General features: G+C 46.7%; 1 protein-coding gene across 1 annotated transcript in view; it reads right to left on the reverse strand.

The window, feature by feature from the left end:
• Positions 1 to 10663, reverse strand: part of ngfa (nerve growth factor a (beta polypeptide)) — a 35275-nt gene extending 24612 nt beyond the window's left edge. The window contains exon 1 of the mRNA XM_042299858.1: positions 10464 to 10663. The gene's annotated coding sequence lies outside the window, so the exon portion shown is untranslated. The remainder of the gene's footprint in view (positions 1 to 10463) is intronic.
• Between the last annotated feature and the right edge of the window lie 1061 nt (positions 10664 to 11724).

Consider the following 11724-nt stretch of genomic DNA (forward strand, 5'->3'; position numbering starts at 1 on the left):
AGAGCCAAAGGTCTAAATCACCGCCAGTTTAAATCTTTTCTGGAGGAGTGTGGTTCGAATACGCAGACGTGCCGTATCACACAGAGGTGAGATGGCTAAGCAGAGGAAAAGTACTGAACAGATGTTTCGAGCTGCGTGAGGAAATATGTCAATTCCTGGAAACCAAAGGGAAGGATACAGCAGAGCTCTGGGAGCAAAAGTTCCTGTGTGAGCTGGCCTTTCTCTGTGACATCTCGAGCCATCTCGATGCGCTGAACCTGCAGCTTCAGGGGCGGGGGCGCATCATCATCACAGACATGTACGCTGCAGTGAGGGCCTTCAAAACTAAACTGTGCCTGTGGGAGAATCAGATGCTGCAAGGAAACCCTTGCCATTTTCCCTGCTGCCAATCCATAAAAGCGCAGATCTCTACCGCCGTGTTCCCATGCGCACAGTTGGCTGAAAAACTCAGTGTTCTCGCCGCTGAGTTTAGCCGGCGATTTGCCGACTTCGATGCCCAGAAATGCAAGTTTGAACTGCTTAGTAATCCCTTCGCAGTTGATGTGGAAAATGCTAACCAACATCCAAATGGAGCTGATTGAACTCCAGTGCAACGACACGCTGAAGTCAAAGTATGATGCTGTGGGCGCCGCACAGTTTCCACGGTTCATCCCTGACACAATGCCTCAGCTCCGCACCCAAGCTGCTCAGATGCTCTCCATGTTCGGCAGCACTTATCTATGCGAGCAACTTTTCTCCTCGATGAAGATGACCAAAACAACTCACAGGAGACGTCTGACTGATGAACATCTTCGCTCGATACTGAGGATTTCTTCAGCTCAGAGCTTGAGCCCAGACATTGATGAACTAGCATCCAAGAAGAGATGCCAGGTATCTGGCTTGGGCACATCAGATTAGACCAGTGTGCAATAATTAACGTTTTCTTTATGCACTTTTTTTGCTACAAGGCATGGGCTTGAATGGTTGATTGATTTATTATCATTTTATTTGTAAAATTATTAGCCAGTGGAAAAAGTTTATTTTGGTATTTAAATCAGAAGGCTGCAAATAGAAAAGAGGCATACAATTTTTATTTAAATTTTATTTATTTAATAAATGAATGCCATTGATGTGTTTTTTCATTTGAAATTCGATTTTGCATGTCTCCACTATTAAATTATATATTGTATGGTAATAAGCGATGCTTGTTCCATATTCAATGTTAAAGCAAAACTTGTTTGGGTCCATATTAAAAGGTTAATTTGTTCAATGTTGGCCCGTGACTTTGTTCAGGTTTTACATTTTGGCCCACTGGGTATTTGAGTTTGACACCCCTGCTCTAGAGTAACCTGATGTCTCTAGAGTAACCTGATATAACCTGATGTCTCTAGAGTAACCTGATGTAACCTGATGTCTCTAGTGTAACCTGATGTCTCTAGAGTAACCTGATGTAACCTGATGTGTCTAGTGTAACCTGATGTCTCTAGTGTAACCTGATGTCTCTAGAGTAACCTGATGTCTCTAAACCTGATGTCTCTAGTGTAACCTGATGTCTCTAGAGTAACCTGATGTCTCCTGATGTCTCTAGTAACCCGATGTCTCTAGAGTAACCTGATGTCTCTAGTGTAACCTGATGTCTCTAGTGTAACCTGATGTCTCTAGTGTAACCTGATGTCTCTAGAGTAACCTGATGTAACCTGATGTCTCTAGAGTAACCTGATGTAACCTGATGTCTATAGTGTAACCTGATGTCTCTAGAGTAACCTGATGTCTCTAGAGTAACCTGATGTCTCTAGTGTAACCTGATGTCTCTAGTGTAACCTGATGTCTCTAGAGTAACCTGATGTCTCTAGAGTAACCTGATGTCTCTAGAGTAACCTGATGTATCTAGTGTAACCTGATGTCTCTAGAGTAACCTGATGTAACCTGATGTCTCTTGTGTAACCTGATGTCTCTAGAGTAACCTGATGTCTCTAGAGTAACCTGATATAACCTGATGTCTCTAGAATAACCTGATTTATCTAGTGTAACCTGATGTCTCTAGAGTAACCTGATGTAACCTGATGTCTCTAGTGTAACCTGATGTCTCTAGAGTAACCTGATGTAACCTGATGTGTCTAGTGTAACCTGATGTCTCTAGTGTAACCTGATGTCTCTAGAGTAACCTGATGTAACCTGATGTCTCTAGTGTAACCTGATGTCTCTAGAGTAACCTGATGTCTCTAGAGTAACCTGATGTCTCTAGTGTAACCTGATGTCTCTAGAGTAACCTGATGTAACCTGATGTCTCTAGTGTAACCTGATGTCTCTAGTGTAACCTGATGTCTCTAGAGTAACCTGATGTCTCTAGTGTAACCTGATGTCTCTAGTGTAACCTGATGTCTCTAGTGTAACCTGATGTCTCTAGTGTAACCTGATGTCTCTAGAGTAACCTGATGTCTCTAGAGTAACCTGATGTAACCTGATGTCTCTAGTGTAACCTGATGTCTCTAGAGTAACCTGATGTCTCTAGAGTAACCTGATGTCTCTAGTGTAACCTGATGTCTCTAGTGTAACCTGATGTCTCTAGTGTAACCTGATGTCTCTAGTGTAACCTGATGTCTCTAGTGTAACCTGATGTCTCTAGTGTAACCTGATGTCTCTAGAGTAACCTGATGTAACCTGATGTCTCTAGAGTAACCTGATGTAACCTGATGTCTCTAGAGTAACCTGATGTCTCTAGAGTAACCTGATGTCTCTAGTGTAACCTGATGTCTCTAGAGTAACCTGATGTCTCTAGAGTAACCTGATGTCTCTAGAGTAACCTGATGTCTCTAGTGTAACCTGATGTTTCTAGTGTAACCTGATGTCTCTAGTGTAACCTGATGTAACCTGATGTCTCTAGAGTAACCTGATGTAACCTGATGTCTCTAGTGTAACCTTATGTCTCTAGTGTAACCTGATGTCTCTTTGTAACCTGATGTCTCTAGAGTAACCTGATTTCTCTAGTGTAACCTGATGTAATCTGATGTCGCTAGAGTAATCTGATGTCTCTAGTGTAACCGGATGTCTCTAGAGTAACCTGATGTAACCTGATGACTCTAGAGTAACCTGATGTCTCTAGAGTAACCTGATATAACCTGATGTCTCTAGAGTAACCTGATGTCTCTAGAGTAACCTGATATAACCTGATGTCTCTAGAGTAACCTGATGTAACCTGATGTCTCTAGTGTAACCTGATGTCTCTAGAGTAACCTGATGTAACCTGATGTCTCTAGTGTAACCTGATGTCTCTAGAGTTTTCTTACAGCTCTAAACTCTAAACTGAACTGAACTTGCTCACGTTGAAGTTGTTCAACCCCTCCCCCCTTCTCCCATCTCTTTCTTTTCCCCACCTCTCTCCCCCCCTTCTCCCACCTCTTTCTTCTCCCCACCTCTCCCTCCCCCCTTCTCCCGCCTCTCTTTTCTCCCTTCGTCTCCTTTCGTCCTTTCTCTCTCCCCCCTCTCTAGCTGGTAAGACTGTTTAACTCAGTGATTCTCAACTGGTGGGTTGTGGGAGGTTTTTATTGGGCCGCGGGCACCCCCCCCGAAACATTTAAATAATTTGTTTGTTTTTTTAATAAAATGAAAAAATGTATCCAATCTGATTTTAAACAACTAAAACAAGGTAGAAAGTGTGTAGAAAGTGTGTAGAAAGTGTGTTGAAATTATAATGAACCTACATATCTTAATAATTTTATCTCTGAACAAGTTTTCTTCAATCAGAGTATTTTTAGTATACAGGTAGAGCTGGTTGATTCTCAAACCAGCGAGCTTATTGGGGCCTCCTGAGAGGCGCAGGTTTGGCCCAGCGTCATCCGGGTTAGGGGGTTTGGCCTAGCGTCATCCGGGTTAGGGGGGTTGTCTCTAGCGTCATCCGGGTTAGGGGGTTTGGCCCAGCGTCATCCGGGTTAGGGGGTTTGGCTCAGCGTCATCCGGGATAGGGGGTTTGGCCCAGCGTCCCGGGTTAGGGGGCTTCTCCCAGTGTCTCCGGGTTAGGGGAGGGTTTGGCCCAGCGTCATCCGGGTTAGGGAGGGTTTGGCCCCCATCCGGGTTAGGGAGGGTTTGGCCCAGTGTCATCCGGGTTAGAGGGGGTTTGGCCCAGCGTCATCCGGGTTAGGGGGGTTGGCCCGTCATCCGGGTTAGGGGGTTTGGCCCAGCGTCATCCGGGTTAGGGGGTTTGGCCCAGTGTCTCCGGGTTAGGGGGACTGTTTGGCCCAGTGATTCTCCTGGGTTAGGGGGGTTTTGTCGTCCGGGTTAGGGGGTTTGGCCCAGTGTCGTCCGGGTTTAAATAATTTGTTTGTTTTTTTAATAAATCCGGGTTAAATGGCCCAGCGTCATCCGGGTTTAAACAACTAAAACAAGGCCCAGTGTGTCCGGGTTAGGGGAGGGTAGAAGTGTCGTTGGGGGTATAATGAACCTACATATCTTAATAATTTTATCTTGAACAAGTTTTCTTCAATCAGGTTTTTTAGTCATCCGAGCTGGTTGATTCTCAATCCGGGTTAGGGGGTTTGGCCCAGTGTCGAGGGCGAGGTTTGGCCCAGTGTCATCCGGGTTAGGGGAGGGTTTGGCCCAGTGTCGTCCGGGTTAGGGGGTTTGGCCCAGTGTCGTCCGGGTTAGGGGAGGGTTTGGCCCAGTGTCGTCCGGGTTAGGGGGAGGGTTTGGCCGGCAGGAATGTCCTTGTCTCATCGCGCTCTAGCGACTCCTGTGGCGGGCTGGGTACATGCACGCTGACATGGTCGCCAGGTGTACAGTGTTTCCTCTGACACATTGGTGCGGCTGGCTTCGAGGTTAAGCGGGCAGTGTGTCAAGGAGCAGTGCGGATTGGCTGGGTTGTGTTTCAGAGGAGCGGCTCTCGACCTTCGCCTCTCCTGAGTCTGTACGGGAGTTCCAGCGATGGGACTGTAACTCCCAATTGGATATGACAACATTTTGGGATAAAGAAATAAAAAATAAACCAGTGAAAATTCCTTTTTGTCAATGAGAAAGATGGGGATGTTGTTCCCCTGTCAATGAGAAAGATGGGGATGTTGTTCCCCTGTCAATGAGAAAGATGGGGATGTTGTTCCCCTGTCAATGAGACAGATGGGGTTGTTGTTCCCCTGTCAATGAGAAAGATGGGGATGTTGTTCCCCTGTCAATGAGAAAGATGGGGATGTTGTTCCCCTGTCAATGAGAAAGATGGGGATGTTGTTCCCCTGTCAATGAGAAAGATGGGGATGATGTTCCCCTGTCAATGAGAAAGACGGGGATGTTGTTCCCCTGTCAATGAGAAAGATGGGGATGTTGTTCCCTTGATCACCCCATAGAGACCAGGTCACACCATAGAGACCAGGATCACACCATAGAGAACAGGTCACACCATAGAGACCAGGATCACCCCATAGAGACCAGGATCACACCATAGAGACCAGGATCACACCATAGAGACCAGGTCACACCATAGAGACCAGGATCACACCGTAGAGACCAGGTCACACCATAGAGACCAGGTCACACCATAGAGATGAGGATCACACCATAGAGACCAGGATCACACCACAGAGACAGGGATCACACCATAGAGACCAGGATCACACCATAGAGACCAGGATCACACCATAGAGACCAGGATCACACCATAGAGACCAGGATCACACCATAGAGACCAGGTCACACCATAGAGACGAGGATCACACCATAGAGACCAGGATCACACCATAGAGACCAGGATCACACCATGAGACCAGGATCACACCATAGAGACCAGGATCACACCATAGAGACCAGGATCACACCATAGAGACCAGGATCACACCATAGAGACCAGGATCACACCATAGAGACCAGGATCACACCATAGAGACCAGGATCACACCATAGAGACCAGGTCACACCCATAGAGACGAGGATCACACCATAGAGACCAGGATCACACCATAGAGACCAGGATCATCTCATAGAGACCTGGATCATACAATAGAGACCAGGATCACCCCATAGAGACCAGAATCACACCATAGAGACCAGGATCATACCATGAGACCAGGATCACACCATAGAGACCAGGATCACACCATAGAGACCAGGATCACACCATAGAGACCAGGATCATACCATAGAGACCAGGATCACAACATAGAGACCAGGACCACACCATAGAGACCATGATCACACCATAGAGACCAGGATCACACCATAGAGAGCAGGATCATACCATGGAGACCAGGATCACACCATTGAGACCAGGATCACACCATAGAGACCAGTATCACACCATATAGACCAGAATCACACCATAGAGACCAGGATCACACCATGGAGACCAGGATCACACCATAGAGACCAGGATCACACCATAGAGACCAGGATCACACCATAGAGACCAGGATCATACCATAGAGACCAGGATCACAACATAGAGACCAGGACCACACCATAGAGACCATGATCACACCATAGAGATCAGGATCACACCATAGAGAGCAGGATCATACCATAGAGACCAGGATCACACCATAGAGACCAGGATCACACCATAGAGACCAGTATCACACCATATAGACCAGAATCACACCATAGAGACCAGGATCACACCATGGAGACCAGGATCACACCATAGAGACCAGTATCACACCATATAGACCAGAAACACATCATAGAGACCAGGATCACACCATAGAGAACAGGATCACACCAGAGAGATCAGGATCACACCATAGAGACCAGGATCACACCATAGATACCAGGATCACAACATAGAGATCAGGATCACACCATAGAGACCATGATCAATACAACTAACACAGTATCACACCATGGAGACCAGGATCACACCATAGAGACCAGGATCACACCATTGAGACCAGGATCACACCATAGAGACCAGGATCACACAATAGAGACCAGGATCATACCATAGAGACCAGGATCACACCATAGAGACCAGGATCACACCATAGAGACCAGGTCACACCATAGAGACGACAGGATCATACCATGAGACCAGGATCACACCATAGAGACCAGGATCACACCATAGAGACCAGGATCACACCATAGAGACCAGGATCACACCATAGAGACCAGGATCACACCATAGAGACCAGGATCACACCATAGAGACCAGGATCACACCATAGAGACCAGGTCACACCATAGAGACAGGATCACACCATAGAGACCAGGATCACACCATAGAGACCAGGATCATCACCTGGATCATACAATAGAGACCAGGATCACCCCATAGAGACCAGATCACACCATAGAGACCAGGATCATACCATGAGACCAGGATCACACCATAGAGACCAGGATCACACCATAGAGACCAGGATCACACCATAGAGACCAGGATCACCATAGAGACCAGGATCACACCATAGAGACCAGGATCACACCATAGAGACCAGGATCACACCATAGAGACCAGGATCACACCATAGAGACCAGGATCATACCATGGAGACCAGGATCACACCATTGAGACCAGGATCACACCATAGAGACCAGGATCACACCATATAGACCAGAATCACACCATAGAGACCAGGATCACACCATGGAGACCAGGATCACACCATAGAGACCAGGATCACACCATAGAGACCAGGATCACACCATAGAGACCAGGATCATACCATAGAGACCAGGATCACAACATAGAGACCAGGACCACACCATAGAGACCATGATCACACCATAGAGACCAGGATCACACCATAGAGACCAGGATCACACCATAGAGACCAGGATCACACCATAGAGACCAGGATCACACCATAGAGACCAGGATCACACCATATAGACCAGAATCACACCATAGAGACCAGGATCACACCATAGAGACCAGGATCACACCATAGAGACCAGTATCACACCATAGAGACCAGGATCACACCATAGAGACAGGATCACACCAGAGAGATCAGGATCACACCATAGAGACCAGGATCACACCATAGAGACCAGGATGACATCACAACATAGAGATCAGGATCACACCATAGAGACCAGGATCACACCACAGTAGAGACCAGGATCACACCACAGAGACCAGGATCACACCATTGAGACCAGGATCACACCATAGAGACCAGGATCACACCATAGAGACCAGGATCATACCATAGAGACCAGCATCACACCATAGAGACCAGGATCACACCATAGAGACCAGGATCACACCATAGAGACCAGGATCACACCATAGAGACCAGGATCACACCATAGAGACCAGGATCCTATCATAGAGACCAGGATCATACCATAGAGACCAGGATCACACCATAGAGACCATGATCAATACAGCTAACACAGTATCACACCATGGAGACCAGGATCACACCATAGAGACCAGGATCACACCATAGAGACCAGGATCACACCATTGAGACCAGGATCACACCATAGAGACCAGGATCACACCATAGAGACCAGGATCATACCATAGAGACCAGCATCACACCATAGAGACCAGGATCACACCATAGAGACCAGGATCACACCATAGAGACCAGGATCACACCATAGAGACCATGATCCTATCATAGAGACCAGGATCATAGCATAGAGACCAGGATCACACCATAGAGACAAGGATCACACCATAGAGACCAGGATCACACCATAGAGATCAGGATCAATACAACTAACACAGGATCACACCATAGAGACCAGGATGACACCAATAGAGACCAGGATCACACCATAGAGACCAGGATCACACCATAGAGACCAGGATCACACCATAGAGACCAGGATCACACCACAGAGACCAGGATCACACCATAGAGATCAGGATCACACCATAGAGACCAGGATCACACCATAGAGACCAGGATGACACCAATAGAGACCAGGATCACACCATAGAGACCAGGATCACACCATAGAGATCAGGATCACACCATAGAGACCAGGATCACACCATAGAGACCAGGATGACACCAATAGAGACCAGGATGACACCAATAGAGACCAGGATCACACCCTAGAGACCAGGATCACACCACAGAGACCAGGATCACACCACAGAGACCAGGATCACACCACAGAGACCAGGATCACACCATAGAGACCAGGATCACACCATAGAGACCAGGATCATACCATAGAGACCAGCATCACACCATAGAGACCAGGATCACACCATAGAGACCAGGATCACACCATAGAGACCAGGATCACACCATAGAGACCATGATCCTATCATAGAGACCAGGATCATACCATAGAGACCAGGATCACACCATAGAGACAAGGATCACACCATAGAGACCAGGATCACACCATAGAGATCAGGATCAATACAACTAACACAGGATCACACCATAGAGACCAGGATCACACCATAGAGACCAGGATCACACCATAGAGACCAGGATCACAACATAGAGACCAGGACCACACCATAGAGACCATGATCACACCATAGAGACCAGGATCACACCATAGAGACCAGGATCACACCATAGAGATCAGGATCACACCATAGAGACCAGGATGACACCAATAGAGACCAGGATCACACCATAGAGACCAGGATCACACCATAGAGATCAGGATCACACCATAGAGACCAGGATCACACCATAGAGACCAGGATGACACCAATAGAGACCAGGATGACACCAATAGAGACCAGGATCACACCATAGAGACCAGGATCACACCATAGAGACCAGGATCACACCACAGAGACCAGGATCACACCACAGAGACGAGGATCACACCATAGAGACCAGGATCACACCATAGAGACCAGGATCAAACCATAGAGACCAGGATCACATTTAAACATCTCTGTACAACCATTTACCTCAAAAACCTGTCTGTCACAATTCACTGTTGAAACTCTGTTCTATAGACAGACAGGTATACTAGGAAAACACCCTGGTTACTTAACAGTCACTGCTATGCTGGTCATCATGTAGTTTATATACCATGTACTGTCTGTGGGGACCTCTGATCCAACTTAGCGGTTTCACTTAATGACAGGCACACACACACACACACATACACACACACACACACACACACACACACACACACACACACACACACACACACACACACACACACACACACACACACACACACAGACACACACACACACACACACACACACACACACACACACACACACAGACACACACACACACACACACACACACACACACACACACACACACACACACACACACACACACACACACACACACACACACACACACACACACACAGACACACAGACACACAGACACACAGAGTCGTGTATAACTAACCTAGTGGGGGAACACTCAAAATCCTGTTGTTTCCCTTGTGGAGACCAAGAAAATCTCCCCAGTTTGTCAAATTTGTCTTAGTTTACTATTCTTGTGGGTACTTCAGGTTAAACATGTATATACACACACACACACACACACACACACACACACACCGTGAGTGAACAGCACTGAAAACTTTGCATGTGCTCCTACCTCCGTCTATGCTTTCCGTCTGTCCCTCTCTTCCTCTCTCCTCCCCCCAGTGAGAGACAGATCCCAGTGAAAGGGGGAAATATAGTCCACCTATTGCTCTGCTCTACTCCCTGTCAGAATTATCCCAAACTCCCAATCTGGCATCCTCTTTTAAAGCCTTAGACGCAGCTCCTGATCCATCCACTGTGTGTGTTGGTCTGTCTCCCACTCTCTTTGGGAAAGAATTGTTCTGAAAGTTAAAGGATTCTCAAAGCTTGTCCCACCCTCCCGTTAGGCTGCCTGCAGGTCCTAGTGCCTACCCATCTCTCGCTCCCCGCCCACCTGGAGAGCTCCACTGTTCCTCAGGTCTATTCAATGGTCCTGTAGAGCCAGGGTATTGCTGTTTGTCTTGTTTGCCTGGCAGTTCATTGATTAGTTAATCGGCAGAATCAGTCCCTGATTAGAGGGGAAGGAGGAAAATCTCCTACGCTCTTCTCTTTCACTCACTAAGATTAAAACCTCTATCCTAGACTCTCCTCACTAAGATTAAAACATCTCTCCTAGACTCTCCTCACTAAGATTAAAACCTCTATCCTAGACTCTCCTCACTAAGATTAAAACATCTCTCCTAGACTCTCCTCACTAAGGTTAAAACATCTCTCCTAGACTCTCCTCACTAAGATTAAAACATCTCTCCTAGACTCTCCTCACTAAGATTAAAACATCTCTCCTAGACTCTCCTCACTAAGGTTAAAACATCTCTCCTAGACTCTCCTCACTAAGATTAAAACATCTCTCCTAGACTCTCCTCACTAAGGTTAAAACATCTCTCCTAGACTCTCCTCACAAAGATTAAAACATCTCTCCTAGACTATCCTCACTAAGATTAAAACATCTCTCCTAGACCCTCCTCACTAAGGTTAAAACCTGCAGTCACCCCCTCTCATTCACTCTTCCCTTGTCCTCATTCTTTCACTCACTCACTTACTCACTCACTCACTCACTCACTCACTCACTCACTCACTCACTCACTCACTCACTCACTCACTCACTCACTCACTCACACCTTTCCCCTTTTTTCTCTCATCTATGTGACCGTACGAGATACAACGGTGTTACTGTAAGACCAGTCAGCGTGTAACATGTATCTTCAGTAAAACTCAAAGTTCCCATTCATAAAGTAATAATGAAGACTGTGATCTTGAGTTTCACATTTACTGAAGTCATTTGCAAGATTTCAGTTGGGATTACATAGAGCGTAGTTAGTGATCGATCCGTAAAG

This window comes from Oncorhynchus tshawytscha, linkage group LG16, assembly GCF_018296145.1.
Source record: "Oncorhynchus tshawytscha isolate Ot180627B linkage group LG16, Otsh_v2.0, whole genome shotgun sequence".
NCBI classification, from domain to species: Eukaryota; Metazoa; Chordata; class Actinopteri; order Salmoniformes; family Salmonidae; genus Oncorhynchus; species Oncorhynchus tshawytscha.